The sequence below is a fragment of the Panicum hallii genome, chromosome 5 (genome assembly GCF_002211085.1).
Source record: "Panicum hallii strain FIL2 chromosome 5, PHallii_v3.1, whole genome shotgun sequence".
Classification (NCBI taxonomy): Eukaryota; Viridiplantae; Streptophyta; class Magnoliopsida; order Poales; family Poaceae; genus Panicum; species Panicum hallii.
Window position 1 is genome coordinate 48844953 of NC_038046.1, and position 21225 is coordinate 48866177.

Here is a 21225-nt window from a genome sequence, read left to right on the forward strand (position 1 = left end):
TACATATAGTCAACTGGCTGAGCCGTTGGATGGCGATTCGTTGGTTCACATGGTTGATTGTCAGATAAAAAGATTTCAATCGATTGATGCCGAGACAGATACAATATCTAATGGTCCAGATTTATTTGAACTCTTTCCTAAGAGGTAACCGGAGTACCGTAGCAAGGCGAGGAGAAGCTGGTGAAACCATTTTTTTTTGGTAAGCCGTTTCGGGATTTCATAGGTGCTTCTTGTATGGAGCCGTTTCCATTTTACCTGTCAGTCGGTGTAGAAGCTCTACCAAACCGATCTTAGTTTGGTCAGCCCGCCTACAACAATACAAGCTAGGCTCCGCGTGTGTTTATAGGTGAGTATAGTTGTGGTGTATGTGTGTGAGCATATGTGTTAGTATTGTTTTAAACGGAAAAGGATTAATTAGACAAATTCAACTGAGAAAACAATGCGTCCCGATTGCTGCGTACGTTGGTCGAGATAACATTAAGCTAATCGATCGCCCATGCACATGGATGCAGCTCGGGAATAGATTTAATACAATTTGGTTGGCCATCAGGGACAAAAAGTCCAATTGGCGCTAGCCTGGAGCCTCCTTCCTCGAAAGAGGATTACTGATTCTTCACGCCGCTGGATGAACAGCGTTGCCGGCATAGGCCGGGCTTCTCTGGCTTGACACAGAGCCTGCAGGAGCAGGCGACAGGCAGGTAAACCACTGATCGCCTCAGCTCGGTATTTCATTTTACTTTGGAATTGGATCTGTCGCCTCAGCCTCCGGACTCCATTCCACCTCCGCCCCTTGCCCCACCTCCGCCACAGGATCGTTGCCGACCCCATCCGAGGTCGACTCGAACGCAGAAGCTCTGATGACTGCGAAGCGAGCGGCACCTCGGATGAGGAGAAGGTGGAGGACCATCCTGGTTCAGTAAGCCCGTGTGAACGTGCGATACACTTTCTCTCATGACTTTCGTGTTCTGAGCTTGACAAAATCTCTTACGACTGCAATAAGTATATATATATATATATATATATATAAAGTCAAGATTTGGTTAATTGGTTTCGTAGGATCTGCTACAACTACAAATTGTATTGGGATTTGGGAGCACTATATATATATACATATATATATATATGTATACTATATATATATATATATATATATGCTAGTTTGGATAAGCATGTTTGTGCGAATCGCATAAAGAAACCCTCAGATCTGAAATACTTGTTGCTTGTTGATCATTTCGACAGTAAACAATTTTGGTTTGCTAGGACAACTGTCTGGGTAAACACATTAATAACGAGTTAGCACCAATTAGAAGATTTGTTCAGCAAAGCAATATTTTCGCATCAATTTCCCTGTTCAACAAAGCAACAGCCTTAGACACCTACATGAATGCTTGTTCTTTTAGGACAAAATGTTCAGAAATTTCCAGTTGGAATCTGTTTTCATATGTGCGCAAAAAGTATACACTCATTGTCTTCAATAGGTGGCAGCAAGTACTCATCATGGTTGAAACAGAACCAATTGCAATATAATGCTGTACCACTTGTGATTTGTGAATCGTATAACCTCTCTATCATGCATGCTATTAAAACAGTTCACAATTTGGCAGTTCCCATGTGCTCATGTTCTGTTGGAGACGTTAAAGAATTCTTGTTCTGGCAAAAAGAGGAAGTAAAATTGCAATGATCACAGTAACAATATTTATCATTTTTGTGCAGGCAAGAATCACTCGATCACTGCTTTCCATCATCCGTATTGATCTGTTTATGGATTACCAAGGGAATACTCTTAGAGATTTTCTTAAAACAAATGGTCATGTGGTGCTTCAGAGAGTAAACAACTATAATTTGAGATCTTTCACAGAAAAGGAGATAGAACACATTACCAACGGATATAGCACTTTGCTGGGGAAAGGGGCATTCAGTGAGGTTTACCGAGGAGTGCTAGATGATCAATGCCTGGTGGCAGTAAAGAAATACAAAGATGGAACCAGGAAAGCAGACTTGGCCAAAGAGGTGATAGTGCACTCTCAAATAAACCACAAGAATGTGGTCAGGCTTTTGGGTTGCTGCACTGAGGAAAATGCTCTAGCGGTTGTTATGGAATTTATTTGTAATGGAAATCTTGCCGACATCCTTCATCGATGTAATGCTAATGGCCATGTTTTCTTCCCTCTGGACAGACGCTTGAGCATTGTCATTGAGTTAGCTGAAGTGCTATCTTACATGCATTCAATGTATAGTCCTATTCTTCATGGGGACATCAAACCAGATAATATACTGCTCAATGAATTTTTTGCTCCGAAGATATCAGATTTTGGAATAGCAAGATTGATTTCTTCTGATGGGACCCAGCAAACCCAAAATATCATTGGTTCTATTGGTTACCTGGATCCTCTGTACAGTCAGACTGGGATTCTAACTCCGAAGAGTGACGTATATAGCTTTGGGGTTCTTTTGGTGGAAATGATTACCAGAAAGAAAGCGGCAGATGGGAACACTTACCTCATTCAGAATTTCATTGAGGCTTTTAAAAGAGGGAAAAAAAGTAAGGCAAATGTTTGATAAGGAAATTGTACATGGAAAAAAAAGCATAAAGGTGCTTGATGATATTGCAAAGCTTGCAAACCAATGCTTGATATTGGAAAACAGACAGCGCCCAGAAATGGTTGAAGTGGCAGATAGACTAAGGAAGTGTATGAAAGATCTGCAGCTGCGCAGGAGGGAAGAAATGCCTCAGAATTTTGACTTACGACAAACTAAAATGTCTTATATTTCAGGACAGAGTGAGTATGTCTTTAACTTTTTTCCTTGATTAGTATAAAAATCCAGGGAATCTTTCCTTTTTTATAGAGGTATTCCTAAATAGATATCATTTATATGTGTGCAGTTACAATTAAAACTTTGACCCCCCCCCCCTCCCCGCAATATATACAAAAGTATTAAGATCTTTCACATGAAAATGGTATTGGCAGTTTTTTATAATGATATATTTAGTAACTTTAAATAACAAAAAATACTAAATGAAGCAACGTTCAAGGTCATGTATTGAAGGCCGTCTTGATGTTCCATACTTAATGTTATTTCTTATGTTGAGCTTATTTTTGTGTTGTTTCTTTTACTCAATTCAAGTCAGACTGATAAATATATGAATAAAAATTGAACCCTTTTAAATAAAATATGAATGACCGAGGCATTTTTTTCTTTCCTTATTACATGCGCTACTAGGTTTTACCTAACAAAAACATGGCATGTCAATCTCATAACATATATATTAATGCTATTCAAGTTCAGTGACATATAATAAATGTCCCCGTAAATATTTCCTGCTATAAATAAAAAGGTAAGCAGGCAAAATTGAATACGAGTAGAACCAAGAATGCTATACTAGGTAGGACCCTTTGATGAGGAACTAACCAGTAATAATATTGTTATAGAAGAAAATTTATGGAATATGAAAGGTTATAGTAATCTGGCCCATACGCCACCAAATAAATAGTAATGCACTACTGCTAAAAGTCTAAAACAAAGAAAAGGAAGATTTATTCTCCAACTACATATATATGTTAGGACAGTGATGTGATCTAAAAATGCAAATTTGAGGATTAATTCTTGCATAATATGTGTATAGAAACCCAGTCAATTTTAATACTATGAAAGTTATTTTTGAGATAAACTTACATTCGTGTTTCCAATGTAGATATTCCTTTTTGATAATCAAAGTTTGAAAAGTTTGACAATGTATTTCCAGATTCACATAAATTTGGTGGGAGTAGAATATTAAGTTTCTTTCATTAGTACCATAATTTTCCTTGTTGCAGGCAGTAACTACCCTACCAACCCCACCAAAAAAGAACAGCCCACGCAAGGACTGGCCATTTCCCTTGATGAACTAAAGAAAATCACCATGAACTTCAGATGTGAGAATCTAATAGGAAAGGGATCACATGCTAAAGTTTTCCTTGGAAAGCTGAAAGATAGCCGGAAATGTGCGGTTAAGATGCTTGATTATCCCGATGTTGAGGAGCTTGACAACGAATTCCTATTGAAGGTGATATCTGCCTATTCTACCTTATCAACCATCCTCGATATGGCACTTTTCATTAACATTTGCATAAAGGGATTGTTTTCCAATTTCATCTATTGTTGCAGGTTCAGTCCATTTCAAGATTGGAGCACAACAATGTTGTTCAACTTCTTAGCTACTGTATAGAAGGGAATGAACGTGCTCTTGTTTATGAGTACTCATCAAGGGGTTCCTTGCATGATATTCTTCACGGTGATGAACAATGAAACCTTTTATTCCATATAATCTTGTTTTTGTTGCTTGATACAATTTGGTATCCTTGATGAAAGCAACTGTCTCTCCTCATTAGTCAAATGTCATGAGGCATGTTGAGATGCTATATATATCAACTAGGTTGGTTGACCCATGCAGGTGTTGTGATAAATTTAGCTTAAATATATCTTAATGAATGTATATTAAATCACAGTCATGATCATGTCATGACAAATAATAAAACCTTTTATACCAGGATACTTTTAGTTTGTTTGCCTGGTGCATTCGAGTATGCTTCATGAGAGATGTTATGTGCTATTCATTTTTTAGATCACAATGGCATGACACCTGTTGAGATGTTATACGTTAACCTGTGCAGTTGCATGGTTTTCTTGCTTTCTTTAATTGATGTTGTTTTTATAGTTTAGGACTTCCTTATCTCGGTCAATTTTTTTATATAAGAGTCTTTGATTTCTTAGAGGGATCATAGTCACTCTTTTAGAAGCTTACCTGGCAGCAAATAAGCTCCTAATAACATCCAATGGTTATGCCTTCAATCATATCAAGAGGCCTTCTTTAGATTCAGGGGCTAGCGAATTAACGACACCATATTTGCCAGTGCGTCAAGAATTGTGCTGTGTGTAAACAGCTAAGAAGGTTTGCAAGTGAAGTTCTTATTATTCAGGTTTGTGATCGCAGGCAAAAAGGGTGCCGTGGGAGCCCAACCAGGACAAGCTCTTTCATGGGCACAACGAGTGAATATTGCCTTAAGTTCTGCAGAAGGGCTTGAGTTCATCAATGAGAAGGCAGGGCATTGCATCACTTATAGAATCATCAAATCAAGAAACATACTTCTCTTTGACAACGATGTTGCAAAGGTTATTGGAGATTTTGGAGTCATCAAATCAAACCCTGCTGACAAGAATAACCAGGACCCTCTATATTATTTTATTCCTCCTCATTGGCTTGACTCTGACGGTTATGGTGCACCTGAGTATGTAACCAAAATACCATACTCCCTCCGTATAGCTTTTACATGACGTCCAGTCTCGGCTGCCTCGGGAGACGCTGCAACAACCAATCGCGCAGAATTCTTTTCGTGTCCACGATACACCCGCAGCTCTATAAAACAGGGAAAACTATACCTTAATTAATCACTCCTTGGTATGCACAATCATGTCATAAACGTCATGTAAAAGCTATACGGAGGGAGTATGTTTCAATGTTTTCATATCTTCTATTATGAATTGGCGATGTCATATACTCACCTACTAACTCTGTCCTTGGTTCTGTAGGTGGCTAATGACTGGAGAGTTTAGCAACAAGAGCGAAGTTTTTAGCTTTGGGGTTGTGCTGTTGGAGCTTTTAACTGGTCGTAAGGCACGTGATCGTACACAACCACGTGATCAGCAGGACCTCGTGTCATGGGTATGGAGACTTGCTCTCATACGTACTTGACCATAAGGGGAAACTAATCATGGCATTGATCTGTATTCTGTAGGCAAGACCAAGACTCCGAACTCGCAGGGTGCACCGATGCGCAGATCCGAGACTTGGAGGAGAATACCCTCCTAAGGATTTTGCCAAGGTAATATTATTGGTCCTAGAGCATCTCCAAGAGTGCCCAAAATACATTCCCAAAAACCAATTTCGGAACCAAACACAGAAACTAGCTCCAACTGGTGTCAAAAATGGGCACCCAACATTCTCGCGCGCCCAATACTAGCAGCCAACCGAGTTATTTTTACACCGCTAGCTCGCGCTCCCAATCGGCCGATCCCACCAATTTTTCTTCCGTCTGCGACTCCGCGTGATTTATTCCCTACTCGCTATTTTCCCTTCTCCCCTTCCATCCTCCTCCCGCAGGCGCACAAGGCTCTAGCTAGGGGCGACGCCCGCAAAAGGGCCATCCGCCCTCCGCAGCAATTCTAGCCCGCGGTGCTCAGGCCGCTATGGCTTGCAGATGGAGGAACGGCTGGTGTGGAAGAGGGGTGCTTGACTTGCTCCTGCGGCTTGCTGCCTGTTTTGCTCGTGCAAAGACAGAAGGGATGAAAGAGGTGGAACAGGATGCTCGGCTTGGAGCTACAACCACTGTTTGCTTCGGTGGACAGAAGAATAGAGGGAGGGAGGAACGCAAGCTGCTTGGATTGGAGGTAATTCAGAGAAGGGAGATGTCGTGGGTGGTTCTGGTGTTTGGCTAGCTGCTTGGATTTGGAAGCAGTGCAAAGAGAAACAGAGATTGATGAGGAGTAGCCATGCCGGTAGAGAGGAGGAGAGCCAATTGGGTGCTTCGGTTGAGAGAAGGGAGTATGGAGATGTTTGGCCAAGCTTGGAGGAGAGGAAGATCGACCTGCTGCTGATTTGCTTGATGGAAAACAAGAGGTCAAAAATCTTGAAGTCCATTCTGGACTCGGCAGAAATGTTTCTAGAACGATATTGTTTCTAGATGCTTCTCCGACCGTGCTCCAATACTTAGGTTTTTCATTGTCCGCTGGGGGGGAGTTATTTCTTGTTCAAAATAACAGTAGTAAAGTAATATATATATATATATAATATACATGATCAAGATCTTTGTTTTGGCAAGCAGATGGCTGACATTGCGTCCCGCTGTGTGCTATACGGGCATCACTCCCGGCCCAGCATGAGCATGGTCGTCAAGGATCTGCGCACCTTGCTGCCAGGCATATTAGGCACAGCAAGCGGCGCCCGTGGAGAGTGAGGCTTGTTGCGACTCGCAAACATCTTTCTGTAGGGGCAGTAGGGAGTTCCATCCAACATTTCATTGGGCGACCTTGGTGCTCTGACGCAACAGAACATTGTACGTATTGCCATCGTCTTTCTTTCGCTAGGCTTTTGTGCTCTGTAAAATTTCAGTGCCTACGGATGATGCAATGTCTCTTGTGTACGCCTCCGTATAAAATGAGCAGCGAGGTGGTCGTGATAAGCCATCTTCATTCACTCTTGGGACTACAAACAATGCTGCTCTCTGCCTCTCTCTAGCTGCAGGCATGAATGGCTTATTTGTTTGGGGTCATGTCTCTCTCATTTCCTTGCAACGTTGGGTGTGTTTGGATGGGTGCATAAGGCCTAGCCAGGCTTCAACAATGCAACTTCATTTTGTTTGGTTGCCTGTACATCCCTTTAGCCAGCCTTCGCTAGTGCAAATGTATGCTGGCAGCTGACTGAAGGCCATAAAGCTCGTCAATCTCGACCTCGAGCATATATAGTTTCAAACTTTAGGCTTCTCTTCCTTCATTGATGGGCTATGATTCTCCCGTGTGAACCTGGGCCTTAGTTGCGCCGAGCTGGCTGGCTGTATGTGTGAGCACTGCAGTAACATAGTTTTTTTATCAACCTTATCCCTTATAAATTCTAATCCTCCAGTTCCAAATTATAGATTATTTTGATTTTTTTAATATATAAATTTTATATGCAATAAGATATATGCTACATCTAGATGCACAATAAACTATATATCTAGAAAAATTCAAAACGATCTACAATTTAAAATGAAGAGAGTATTATATATTATCACGAGGGAGTGAGTGAGTGCTCTTGAAATCAATACACGCTTTGTAGGAATTAACTAGAGAGAGGGTGGTCCTTTCTGGAGGAAGTACCCGCCAATGTCGTCTCTTCAAACAAAAATCCGTCGATAAGCAATGTCGAAGGAATTCTCCAGCCGGGTGGCGGAAAGCACCCGCCTAACCCTAGTTAAGGATGGGTTTGGAGGAGACTTAGGAGCGCTCGATCAGTGTGCGGATGAACACAGGAAGGACACGAGGATTTTAGAGTGGTTCGGGCCGCCGGAGCGTAATACCCTACGTCCACTATGGTATTGTATTGACTGTGAGAGCCTTGGGTAGAACCTAGTCTGGTCTTGTGCTTGTGTCTAACCTTGGATGTTGGTACCCCGCCCTTTCTAACGTGTACACCCTCCCTTTTATAGTCCAAGGGGGGAGCTTACACCGAGCTGGACCCCGACATGTGGGTCCGGCCAGCAGAAGCTTGTTCTAAGAGAGATGTGGAGATCTTCATCTCCAGCTCCTCTCCGTAGTCCTCTCAATCGGGAAGTTGATGTGCGTATCCATAACTTGGATACGGCCCTGTACAGCCTTGTCTTGCACGGTATCCGGCGTCAGCGTTGCATAACAGTGAAGCCGTGCTGTCACTGTTAGGACGGGACCTCCCGTCAGGCGGTGAAGCAGCGCTGACCCGGTGCGTGTGCACTGTTACAGCGCACGCCTTGGCTTTGCCTATTACAGACCATCATCACGCGTGCAGCGCCGTGACAGGACTGTACACAGTCCGCGCACTGTGCACGATGATATGACGCGCCGCCTTCAGATCAGGCGGGCTTACCGTGGTGTCAGCTTACCTGCCCCGTGTGTCAGTGGCAGGCCGCACCTTTTGACTTGGGCGCGCCCGGCTCAACTACCGCATTTAATGCTGGTAGGTGGGCTGGTGACTCGCGAAGGGCCTCCAGCCGCAGGTACGCGGCAGAGCCAGACCCGCTCCCTCTGTCAAGCGGTACGTGGCGGCACCGGACCCCTCCCCGGGGGAAGGGGAGTCCGGGCCCTTCGAGTCCAGTTGAGGGAGCCTGGCCCGTGATGGTCCGGTTATCACACGTAGCGGCCGCGGACCCCCTGGGGGGTCCGGGGCCGCGGGGGCAACCCGAAAGCCGTCCTGCCCTCCTTGGTGCACAGGGGCCCCGGGCTTCCCAGAGCTCGGGGAGGGTCCGGAGACCGTGGCCCCAGCTGTCAGGCCCGGGTCGCATGCCACGTCACCCAGAGGGAGAGGAGGGGGTTATGGATTACGAGACGCCAGGGGCCTGGACACCCTAGCCGGAGGTACCCCTGTCTGTATGTACCGACAGAGGCCCCCGGGCTCACCTTGGGTGAGGGATGAACCCGCAGGTGGGGCCAAATCCCAGCTTCGCGCCGGGTGGACAGCTCGTTCCCGCCGGGTAAGGGCATGGATGTCCTTTCGCCCAAAGTGGGATCCCCGAGGGGCCCATCCCGCGCCCGCGGCGCACGCGTCAGGCGGTTCAGATTCTTGTCTTATTCGAGCCCGTCCAGCGGCCTGGGCGGTTCGGATTCCGCCTTTCCCCCATACCCCCAGCGGTCACGCCTCTGACTGGTGGGCCCGGGCCCACCGGTCAAAGGGTATGAGAGGAGCGGGCCTGGTGCAGGCAACCGTTCGGCTTCTCCTCGGTCGTCGTGGGCGCGAGAAGGCAGCGGCCTTTTGCATAAAAGGTATGCGCCGAAGGGAGCGGCTACCTTTTCGCTCTCGCCAACAACAGACGCCGTAGCGCCCCTTCGTCTCCGCATCCCTTCTCGTGATTGGCATCCTTGCGCTCGGCTCCCTTCTCTTCCCTTCTCCTTTGCAATCCATACCCAACAAACACCATGGCTACACTTCCTTTCCCGCGTCGCTTCCAGAGCCAGAATCAGTTGGACGCGGTGCGGCGCCTCATGGGGTGGACCGCTCCAGCGAACGCCGGGAAGGTCAGGGCCAGCAAGATCCCCCTCCGCAAGCTTGCTGCGGGGGAGTTCGTCCTTTTCAATTCGTACATTTTGTGCGGGTTGGTTCCTCCGATCTCCTCCTTCTTCCTCCTGCTCCTGGAGGAGTTCGGCCTCCAACTTCATCATCTCACCCCCCATTCCGTCCTCCTCGCGGCGGTCTTCGCCCACCTTATGGAGATGTTCGTGGGGGTGCGACCCTGCACCACCATCTTCAAACATTTCTATTCCCTGGTCGGGACCGGGAAGAAGCGCGGCGAGATTGGCGCTTATTACTTCCAGCTCCGGCACGGGATGGCGGGCTCTTACATCGCCGCCTTCTCCAGCTCCAAGTGGAAGGACTGGCGTGAAGGCTGGGTCATTGCGGTAACCGACCCCCACGACCGCCTGGAACTGCCGACGGGGGGCCCCCAGAGCGACCGGAGCACTTGGAAGGCCAGGCTGACAATACCTTCGGAGCTCGACCCGGTGCTGTACCGGATCAAGAAGCTGGCAAGGGGCGGCCTAACTTCTATGATCGTGCTGGGCGACTTCCTGAAGCGGCGAATCGCCCCCCTGCAGCAGCGGTCCCGGATGGCCTACGTGTACACGGGGCTTAACGACTGCTGCAGGATCGCGCGCGGGCCCGGCGGTGACTTCACCAGGGCGGAACTGGAGGCGGCGGTCCGAGCGGTGACCGGCGAGGCGTTCATTCCCGAGTCCCTGGTCCTCCCGAGCGGGGTGAAGGCCCTGTGCGAGGACCAGGCACTGCGGTCTTTGGTCCTGGCGTCGATGCCGACCCTGGACGAGGGCGGCCTGGCGGTCCGGCAACTGGGGGGCGACCCCAACCGCGGGCTCCAGATCCCTGGCGCCACGCCGGACCGCCAGCAATGCACCAACGACGGTCCCGGGGGGCCGGGACCCAGAGGTCCGGCCCCCAGCGGGAAAGGGAAGGAGAAGGCGCCGGTGCCAGAGCACCGGCAGAAGGGCAACGCTGGTGCTCCCCCGACAGAAGGACGCGGTGAGGCCCAGGGGCCAGCACCGGCGCGGAGCAGCCAACCCGAAGGGAGCAAATCCCGGAGGCTCCAGCGAGGCGATGGCTCCTTGGTCGGGGAGCCGGCGCCCAAGCGCCAGAAGACCGCGGGGGCGGAGGAGCAGAGCGGGGCTGCACCTCCTCCACCGCAACACCGGCCTCCCCCGAGATGACAGACTCCACCGCCACCACCACCAGAACGGCGGCCCGCGACACCACCACCACCGTCCGAGGTCAGGCCACAGTCCCCATCGCCGCCGCCAGGAGGCTCAAAGGCCGGGGACGCACCCCAAAGGTCCGGGGGGTCCTCGGCAGGGAGGAAGGTTCCCCCAGCCGCCCGGGGCAGATGGGAGTGGTGCGACTTCCCGTAAGTAAATTTGTCAAGGTTTTTCATTTCCTTTTTTGGCTTCCGGTCCTTAACCATATAGGTGATACGGCAGGCCGCAATCTTCAGACGTACCAACTGGGGGGACCGGCCCCCAGCCAGCGTCGGGACCCTCGGCGCCGTCCCCAGCAGGTCCCCCGCCCGAAGCAGCTCCAAAAGCTACCGGACCCATGGGCCAGGAGCCGGATGCCTCCACCCCGCCACGACCCGAAGCTGCCCCCCAGGAGGAGGCCACCAAGGCCGCTGCTGCTATGGAGGCAGCGGCCGCAGCTTCAGGTGACGAGGCCGGGCCCTCACCAGCCGAGCCGGCGGCTGAGGGGGCCGCTGCCACGGCGGAGGCTGCAGCGCCGGAGGCAGCAGAGGTGGCGGCACCGGAGGTAGCGGAAGAGGCGGAGGAGGCGGCACCAGGGGTCGCCGAAGTTGGCAGCAGCGTCTCCCCACCGGCAGAGGAGGAGGAACCGGAGGTGGTGCTAGGGAGGCGCCTCCTCCCAAGCACAGCGGAGGTCCCTCTCCCCCGGCTCATAGCCAAATGCCACCAAGCTCAGCAGGAGCTAGAGGCTGGTATGCGCCGGGAGTGGGAGAAGCTGGAGGCAAAACGCCACCGACTCTCCGACTGGGAGGTTCGCCTGGGTGACCGCATCAACTCCGTCTCTGCCCGCTACGCCGAGGAGCGCGCCAAGCTCGTGCATGGGCGCGAGCTTCTGCAGGAGGAGCTGGAGCAAGCTCGCGTCCGAGAGGCGGCGGCGCTCCAGTGGGAGAAGGCGGCCAGGCGGCGGGAAACGGAAGCCCTTGAGGGGCTGATCGCCGTGGAGGAGATGAAGGTGGCGTTAGCAGACAGGTAGCGGGTCGCCCAGGAGCTGGCGACCCAGGCCAGGAAGGCGTCAGTAGCGGTCGAGGCGGAAAAGGCCGCCCTCGCAGCTTTGGCGGCGGCGGTAGCAAAGAAAGAAGAATGGCTGGCCGCCCGTGGAGCAGAGGAGGTGGCCCGGCTCCAGGAGCTCCAAAAACGGGAAGAGGCCGTGGAGGAGGAGCTGGCAGCCGGGAACCGAAGGCTCCAGGAACGCGAGGCTGCGCTCCAGGAGAGGGAGGCCAAGGTGGAGGAGCTCCTGGAGGAGCAGCGCGCCGGCTCCGGCCGGTTAACAAGATGGGTTGGCACGGTGAACCCTCTGCTAGAGGCACTCGGAGCCAACCCCATCTGGGTACCGGAGGCTCCTTCACCATTTAGCGCCGCGCTTCAACTGCTGGACACCACCGCCAGGCGGCTACAGGATGCGGGGGCCGGGATGCAGGATCTCCTGGAGACAGAGGGGCGAATAGTTGCTAGGGGGATGGCCGAGTACATCCTCACCAGCTTCCGGAGCCATGACCCCTCAATCCAGCTGACTCCTGTCATGGTCGGACCCCTCCGGGCGACCGCAGCCGGCGCGCGAGAAGGGGTCCAAGAGGCGGCGGACATGGTCGCGACCCGCCTCCGGCGTCGTCCCGAACCTGCAGAGAGCGGGAGTGCCTCCGGACCACCAGAGCAGTAGTGCTAGTATCTTTTTTGTTATTTCTTTTGTAACATAACTTTTGTTATTGTAAGATAACTTTAAAGTGCTGTGCACATTATTAGTAATGCGTTTAAGTATTTGATGTGTCTACTTTTCGCGAAAAACTTAGCTGTTTTCCTGACTGTCGATCTGCAAAGTGCTGTTGGACACACCGAGGTCCCGTGGCCCCCTGGGAGGTAGTCGCGATAAATCGGGACTAGCTGCCATAAAAGCGAGGTCCTGCACGTGACTCAGATCGACGCTTAGTAGACGTCCCCACGAGGTCCCGGTCCGGCCAGCGAAGGCCTACTGCGTTGCGTAACGAGTCAGAGCACCGGAGCCACAGTTCGGGAATCTAAGGGGTCCCGGCCCCCGGGTCCATTGTTCAAGGTACAACGGTACCCGTCCTAGGGGGGCAGGGCGTGTAGGCTTAGGGTACGGAACCAGGCTAAGCGGCTACACAGCCCTGGACCCCAGCAAAGAACGAGCACGTCTCCCTGAAGCCAGTTCCCGGGTGCCCGGTTCCTTTTCTTCCACGAGACAGGGGTCCCAGGCAGAGACATAGTGTAGCAGCTTTGGTAGGGCCTTCGAACGGCACAGACGCGAAAAACCACGTGGGGGGTTAGCGTAACAAGAAGCGAAAAAACTTAGAATCGCATAGAGTTCAAGGACGCATTTGAGAACAAATTTCCCCTTAAATGAATTGGTACAGAAGAGTTGTGCGATGTACGCCAGGGGCCGGGTTTACGAGGGCGGACCTCTACCGCCCTGGTCCGCACGGCAATGCTACCAATTACAAAGGAAAAATTTCCTCTCAACCAGGTCCTAGGGATAGAACTTACGGAGGTGCTCAATGTTCCATGGATTGGGTAGTTGCATTCCATCCTCCGCAGCCAGGCGAACAGATCCGGGTCGGCACACCTTGGTCACTTTGTAGGGCCCCTCCCAGTTGGGGGAGAGCTTGTGCATGCCTTCCCGGTTCAGGATTCGCCTTAGGACTAGGTCTCCGACCCGGAGCTCCCTACTTCGCACGAACCGTTGGTGGTAGCGCCGGAGCGCTTGGTTGTACCGTGCATTTCGGACTGCTGCTCGCCATCTGCGCTCGTCGACGAGGTCCACGTCTTGGCGACGCTGCAGTTCCTGCAAATCTTCATCAAAAGACCAGACTCGAAGAGAGCCCATGGTGATCTCCGGGGGAAGGCACGCTTCGGCCCCATAGACCAGGAAGAAAGGGGTTTCCCCTGTCGCTCGGCTGGGTGTGGTCCGGTTCCCCCATAATACACTCGGAAGCTCTTCGATCCACCTTGCGCCATGCTTCTCGAGATCACAGTAGGTCCGGATCTTGAGTCCTCTAAGGATCTCAGCGTTGGCCCGCTCTACTTGGCCATTGCTCCTGGGATGCGCCACTGAGGCAAAACAGAGCTGGATGCCCATATCCTCACAGTACTCTTGGAAGTATTGGCTTGTGAACTGAGTCCCATTGTCAGTAATGACCCGGTTCGGCACCCCCGAACCGGCACACAATCGACCTGAGGAAAGCAGTTGCCGACGCCTTGGTGATGTTGACCACAGGGGTTGCCTCCGGCCATTTGGTGAACTTGTCAATGGCGACATAAAGGTACCGGTACCCGCCGACGGCCCTAGGGAAAGGTCCCAAGATATCCAACCCCAATACAGCGAAGGGCCAAGAGGGAGGAATCATCTGCAGTGCCTGAGCTGGAGTGTGTATCTGCTTTGCGTGGAACTGACACGCTTTGCAGGACCTTACCAAGTCAGCTGCATCCTGGAGCGCTGTCGGCCAGTAAAAACCATGCCAAAAGGCTTTACCAACCAGCGTGCGGGATGAAGAGTGGCTTCCGCACTCGCCTCCATGGATCTCCGCGAGCAAGTCGCGGCCCTCTTCCTGGGTGATGCACCGCATGAGAATGCCATTGGCGCCACGGCGGTAGAGATCCCCCTCTACCACTGTGTATCGCTTAGCCATCCGGACAATGCGCTCAGCAGTTGCATGATCTTCAGGAAGGAAATTATCTTTCAGGTAGTCCCGGACCCTGGAGATCCATGCATCAGGACCTTCCTGAGAAACCGGGCGTGGCTCCCTGAGGTCTTCGGGACCCTCAAGCGAGCACACGACCCTTGGCGGGCACCACGGATGGAGCGCCGCCGGGACCGCTAGCTTCGAGGTGCTATTCCGACCCCCATCGCCCAGGTCGGCAGGCTGGGCGGAAGGCTTCAACAGACGCCTCTGGAAGACGCCGTCAGGCACGGGTGCCTGAGTCGATGCGCTCGCGGAGAGTGCATCAGCTGCTGTGTTGCCTTCGCGTGGAACATGTTGCAGTTCTAGCACATCGAAGTCCTTCTCCAGCCTCTTCACATAAATGAGGTAGGCTGCGAGCTGGGGGTTGTTGCAGCAACACTCCCCCCGGACTTGCCTGATGATGAGTTGGGAGTCCCCTTTGACCAGGATCTCCCAGACCCCCAGGGACAGTGCCGCCGTGAGCCCAAAGATTAAGGCCTCATACTCCGCCATGTTGTTGGTGGCCTCAAAATCGAGGTGCACCATATACTTTAATTGCTCGCCTTGTGGGTCAATGAGGACCACGCCAGTCCCGGCCCTCTTGCTGCGGGCGGACCCGTCAAAGAAGAGGGTCCAGTGGGGTCCGGTGAACACCGGGGCCCTGGCTTCCGGACGTGGGGGGTCCGTTCCATGGTCCGGACCCCCAGAGGCGCTTGGCGCAGGTGTCCATTCCGCCACAAAGTCAGCTAGGACCTGACTCTTGACGGCGTGGCGCGGCTGGAAGTCAAGTTGGAATCCAGCGAGCTCAGCTGCCCACTTGGCGATATTGCCTGTGGCGTTGGAGTTGTGGAGGATGGCCCTCAAAGGGTAGGAGGTTACCACCACAATCTTGTGGGCCTGAAAATAATGGCGGAGTTTCCTGGACGCAACGAGTATGGCAAAAAGAAGCTTATGCGTCTCAGGATACCTGGCCTTTGCCTCGTGAATGACCTCACTGACATAGTAGACCAGCTTCTGGATGGTCCTGACTCTGCCAGGTGGGTTAGACCCTTCGGCTTCAGCTGGGCACCCGTCGGCCCCAGGCTGCTGAGCGCTTGTCCGGGTCGGGACCCGGCCGGACCCTCCGAAGTAGGGCCGGTTACTGGAGTGGTGGGGGCCGGTCCTCCTTCTCCTGTAGGGGGGTCCGCGGGGGCCCCCTGCGAGAGAGGCTCGGACCTCTCGGTGACTAGCACCATGCTGATCACTTCGGTCGTTGCTGAAAGATAAAGAAACAGTGTCTCACCTGGGTCCGGCGCGACCAGGACCAGCAAGGAGGTAAGGTACTGCTTCATCTCTTGGAAAGCACGCTCTGCCTCTTCGGTCCATGTGAATGGGCCGGACCCCCTCATCAACTTGAAGAAGGGAAGTGCCCTCTCCGCCAGCCTCGAAATGAAGCGGCTGAGAGCTGCCAGGGACCCCGTCAACCTCTGTACATCCTTGAGGCGCGCGGGGGGTCTCATTGCCTCGATTGCCTGGACCTTATCCGGGTTGGCTTCGATTCCCCGGTGGGAGACCAGGAAACCAAGGAGCTTCCCCGCCGATACGCCAAAGACGCACTTCTCGGGGTTAAGCTTGGTGGAGGTCGCCCGTAACTTGTCAAAAACTCGAGCTAAATTTTCTAATAGAGAACACGACTCTCTAGTCTTGACTACGATGTCATCGACATACACCTCTACTATATCTCTAACCAAATCACCTAGAGTGATATTCATTGCGCGAGCAAAGGTGGGTAGAGCATTGAGCAATCCATAAGGCATCACTATATAACAATAAAGACCATCCACTGTTACAAAAGCTGTATGCTTCCTATCATCTCTAGCCATTTTGATTTGATGGAAACCAGAATAGGCATCTATGAAGGACAGCAAATCACACCCGGAGGTGGAGTCTACAATCTGATCTATACACGGGAGTGGATAAGGGTCTTTTGGACATGCCTTATTAAGATTGGTGTAGTCGATGCACATCCGAAGCTTTCCGTTGGCCTTTGGGACCACAACTGGGCTGGCCAACCATACAGGATGGTAGACCTCCTGGATAAAGCCAGCCTGCAGCAGCTTGCGGACCTCTTCACGGATGAAGTTTTGCCGCTCAATGGACTGCTTGCGTGGCTTCTGCCGGACCGGCCTGGCGTCGGGGTGGATCTTTAGATGATGCTCAATTACCTCCCTGGGAATCCCGGGCATTTGTGACGGTTCCCAGGCGAACACATCAACATTTGCCCGGAGGAAGGCGATGAGCGCGCTTTCCTATTTCTCCCCCAGGTTGCCACCGATGCGGGTGGTCTGGGAGGTCTCCACTCCGACCTGGATGGTCTTCACGGGAAAGTTGTCCGTGTCAGACGGACAGACCCTCGGTGCCTTGGCCGGAACCTTGGCACGTGAGGTTGAGGGGTCGGACCCCTGGGTGCCAACTACAGGGGCAAGCCCTGTAGCCAGCGCATGGAGCTTTTCGACCGCCACAACAGCAGCGGCACGATCGCTCTGGACGGTGAGGACGCCTGCCGGAGAAGGCATCTTCAGGACCAGGTACCCGTAGTGGGCAACGGCCATGAACCGGTACAGAGCCGGTCTGCCGATGATGGCGTTGAAGGGGAGGTTAACTTCCGCAACCTCGAACTGCACGTTCTCGATACGGAAGTTGTCCTCTGTCCCGAATGTAACCGGTAGGGTGACAGTTCCCACCGGGTACACGGGATCCGGGCCCACTCCTGAGAATGGGCGTGATGGAGCCAGCTTGGACTCCGGGATCTGCAGGTGCTTGAACGCTGCATAGCTGATGACGCTGAGGCCGGCGCCTCCGTCGATCAGCACATGGTGAAGGCGAACATTGGCGATGGTGGGTGCTGTAATGAGCGGCAGCACCCCGGCGCCCGCCGTGTTCTCTGGGCAATCAGATGGCCCAAAGGAGATGGTAGTGCCATTCCACCGCTGATGGGGCGCCGCTCTCGGCACCCCTGGCTTCACCGAGAGGACCTCGCGGCGAAGGGCCTTGACGTCCCGCCGGGAGACGAGCTCCGAACTGCCGCCGTACATAACGTACAGCTTCTTGCAGCGCTCGTCCCCGCCGGACTCGGAATCGGACTGCTGGAAAAGTCCCTTGAGGTCTTTGTTGGGGGTTTGATACCCCAACTCCCTCTCAGTCGCAGCCGCGTCGGCATCAGAGGCTTTCTCCTTGCCGGACCGGCGCGGAGGGGAGGAGCCTTCCTTGGAGGCTTGGTCTCGCCTCTTGCTGAGGCGCTCCGCGAGCTTCTGGATCTCGCGGCACTCGGTGGCGCTGTGGCGAGCCCCCGGATGAACAGGGCACGACCCGGGGTCGGTGCGCTGCTGTCGCGGGCACTTGCCACGGGAGTTCTGGCCCCCGGTCATCGCAGCTGCAACGGCCGGACCCCCAATCCGTGACTTGTCGAAGCCACGGTTCTTCTTGTTCTTCTTCTTGCCGCTGCCGGGGGCAGCGACACTGGGTCCACTCGTCTGAGCGGGACCTGCCTGGGTTGCAGAGTGCCATGCACGGCCTTCTGCAGCCCGGGCGCACTTGTCCGCCAGAGCGAACAGGGTGGTGACAGCTTCCACTTGGTGGGTCGCCAGCTTCTCTAGCATCTTCTCGTCCCGGACTCCCTGTCGGAAGGCCGTGATGATAGATGCATCGGAGATACGTGGGATAGTTCCATGTACCTTGGTGAAGCGGGAGATGAAGGCCCGGAGGGTTTCCCCGGGTTGTTGCCTCACGGCGTGAAGGTGGGCCTCCACGCCATGCTGTTGGTACGCACTGGCGAAGTTCGCCGTGAACTGTGCGCAGAGCTCACCCCAGGACTGGATGGTTCCCGGGGTAAGATTCATGAGCCAGGTCCGGTCTGGCCCGGTCAAGGCTACATGAAAGTAACTGGCCATGACGGCTTCGTTACCTCCGGCCGCCGTGATGGCGGTGATGTAGACCTGCAGGAACTCTGACGGGTTGGTGGAGCCGTCATATTTTTCCGGCAGGTGGGGCCGAAACTTGGACGGCTAGGCGACCGCGCGAAGGTGGTCTGCGAGCGCTGCGCAGCCCACGCCCGACACCGGTGCCTGAGGGAGTCCTTGCGGCCTGGCCGCAGCCGCATCGAGCTCGGGCGCAAGGTCCCGACCCTCAATATTGAGCCGTCGGTTGCGCGCTCGCTCGATAGAGACCCTGGCGTCCTCTCCCGCATGCCTGCGGTTGAGCTCCGCCCGGAGGTCTTCGGCCCGTGCACTCCTTACGGATGGTGAGTGCACCGAACCGGATGCGCCGCCCTGGCGACGGCGCTGCCTGGAAACAGACCCCCCGCAGAGCCTGGGGAAGCCTGTGCCAGGTTGAGGAGACGGTCGACGTCGTCACGCCATTGCCTGTGCGCGTCTGGCGAAGCCGCCTCTCCAGGGGGGTTGCGGAGCAACTCCCTGACTGCCATGAGGGGCCCGCTCGGTGCGGGCACCGATTGGGCCACTGAGACCCGCTCCGCCGCACATGGTGGGGCAACACGCGGAGCCGCTCTGGAGGCGAGACGGCGAGAGGCGTGTGGCGCCGTGGACGCCACCTCTTCCCCAATCAGGAGGTCATGGTGACCGTTTTCCTGCGCCATCGCGGCCTTGCACTTTGATCAAACGCGAACCAAACCTAGGCTCCCCTATCTGGCGCGCCAAATGTCGAAGGAATTCTCCAGCCGGGTGGCGGAAAGCACCCGCCTAACCCTAGTTAAGGATGGGTTTGGAGGAGACTTAGGAGCGCTCGATCGGTGTGCGGATGAACACAGGAAGGACACGAGGATTTTAGAGTGGTTCGGGCTGCCGGAGTGTAATACCCTACGTCCACTATGGTATTGTATTGACTGTGAGAGCCTTGGGTAGAACCTAGTCTGGTCTTGTGCTTGTGTCTAACCTTGGATGTTGGTACCCCGCACTTTCTAACGTGTACACCCTCCCTTTTATAGTCCAAGGGGGGAGCTTACACCGAGCTGGACCCCGACATGTGGGTCCGGCCAGCAGAAGCTTGTTCTAAGAGAGATGTGGAGATCTTCATCTCCAGCTCCTCTCCGTAGTCCTCTCAATCGGGAAGTTGATGTGCGTATCCATAACTTGGATACGGCCCTGTACAGCCTTGTCTTGCACGGTATCCGGCGTCAGCGTTGCATAACAGTGAAGCCGTGCTGTCACTGTTAGGATAGGACCTCCCGTCAGGCGGTGAAGCAGCGCTGACCCGGTGCGTGTGCACTGTTACAGCGCACGCCTTGGCTTTGCCTATTACAGACCATCATCACGCGTGCAGCGCCGTGACAGGACTGTACACAGTGCGCGCACTGTGCACGGTGATATGATGCGCCGCCTTCAGATCAGGCGGGCTTACCGTGGTGTCAGCTTACCTGCCCCGTGTGTCAGTGGCAGGCCGCACCTTTTGACTTGGGCGCGCCCGGCTCAGCTACCGCATTTAATGCTGGTAGGTGGGCTGGTGACTCGCGAAGGGCCTCCAGCCGCAGGTACGCGGCAGAGCCAGACCCGCTCCCTCTGTCAAGCGGCACGTGGCGGCACCGGACCCCTCCCCGGGGGAAGGGGAGTCCGGGCCCTTCGAGTCCAGTTGAGGGAGCCTGGCCCGTGATGGTCCAGTTATCACACGTAGCGGCCTCGGACCCCCTGGGGGTCCGGGGCCGCGTGGGCAACCCGAAAGCCGTCCTGCCCTCCTTGGTGCACAGGGGCCCCGGGCTTCCCAGAGCTCGGGGAGGGTCCGGAGACCGTGGCCCCAGCTGTCAGGCCCGGGTCGCATGCCACGTCACCCAGAGGGAGAGGAGGGGGTTATGGATTACGAGATGCCAGGGGCCTGGACACCCTAGCCGGAGGTACCCCTGTCTGTATGTACCGACAAGCAATTAGTCCCGATGTTAAATATACACTCGACGGTAAGTTCTAAAACTTACGGTCAATCCGTCTCCCTCTTTTTTCCTTCCTCTTCCCTTTCCTCTTCTTCTTCCTCTGGAGATTGCGTAGAGCGGCGGCGAGCTCCCTGGGGGAGCGGTGGCAGAGCAGCGCGGCGGGGCGGAGGTGGCACGGCGGGGCGGGGCGGAGGCGGCGGCGACCTCCCCGGGCGAGCTCGCGGCGCGGCGGGGTGGGGCTGAGGCGGCGCGGCAGGCCGGTGGCGGCGCCAAGCTCCCCGAGGTAAGGGTAGTGGCGTTTTTTCCTTTTTTTTCCTTTTTTTCATATTTTTCAATTTTTGGATGCAAAAATTTTTTGCAAAACTTTTTTTTAGTTTGGATGTAAAAGTTTTCACAAAACTTTTTCTGACAAACTTTTTTTTGTTTTTGGATGCAACAGTTTTTTCTTCAAAAATTTTTTAATTTTTTTTCAAAACTTTCTCTTTCAAATGTTTTCTCATTAAAATTTTTCCACGCTCTCCAAATTTTTCCTTTGAAAAGTTTCTTCAAAAAAAATTCTCAGAAAAAGACAAAAAA

General features: G+C 53.4%; 1 pseudogene; it reads left to right on the forward strand.

Moving 5' to 3' along the window:
- Positions 1-704: 704 nt before the first annotated feature.
- Positions 705-7318, forward strand: LOC112895654 (annotated as a pseudogene).
- Positions 7319-21225: the final 13907 nt, after the last annotated feature.